Source organism: Mesoplodon mirus (genome assembly GCF_964341445.2).
Source record: "Mesoplodon mirus genome assembly, chromosome: 12".
Lineage (NCBI taxonomy): Eukaryota > Metazoa > Chordata > Mammalia > Artiodactyla > Ziphiidae > Mesoplodon > Mesoplodon mirus.
In genome coordinates, this window is record NC_138988.1 from 66,331,944 (window position 1) to 66,332,597 (window position 654).

The following is a 654-nucleotide window of genomic DNA, read 5'->3' on the forward strand; positions in this document are numbered from 1 at the left end:
CAAGCCCATTTTTTAACCAACAGTCAGAATGGGCGCAGGTCATAGTGCTAGACAAGGCCCTGGGAGTCCCATCCAGATGCCACACATTAACCCTTTAATTGCAGGATCAGAGAAGGTGAGGGGGCACCCAGGGGAGGGATGGGGGTGGCCAGGATGGCAATGGTGTACTGGGGGGGCTCAGGGCCACGGCGATTTCCCAGCTAACGTGGAAGAATGTCAATAGTTCAACAGTCTGCTGACCGCAGGCCCTGCACACACCCCTCACCATTCCATTTCTCCCCTGAGGGACTGGCCTGGTCCCCAAGTAGCAGGCATTCCTGCGAGTCCCAGACCAAGTGAAAGACAGCAGGCATGCGGGCCACGGAGCCAAACACCCGGTAGGTAGAGATGAGCAAGCCCCACACTGGGCAGAGAGAGGCAGAGCCCTGAGACAAAGGAGACCATGTATTACAACGTTCACAGTGGGTGCTGCAGGTGGGGTGTGAGGGAGGCGAGGTTCAGCCCCCAACCCCCCCCCAGTCTCTGAGGAGAGCCCTGAGGCAAAGATGAGGGTGCCAGGCTCGCCCCTGGAGAGCCCTGTCTCCAAAGTCCGCTGATTTTTGTTGGCATTTCTCTTTATCTTTTTTGTCATTTTGTTTTCCACTCTTTAAATAA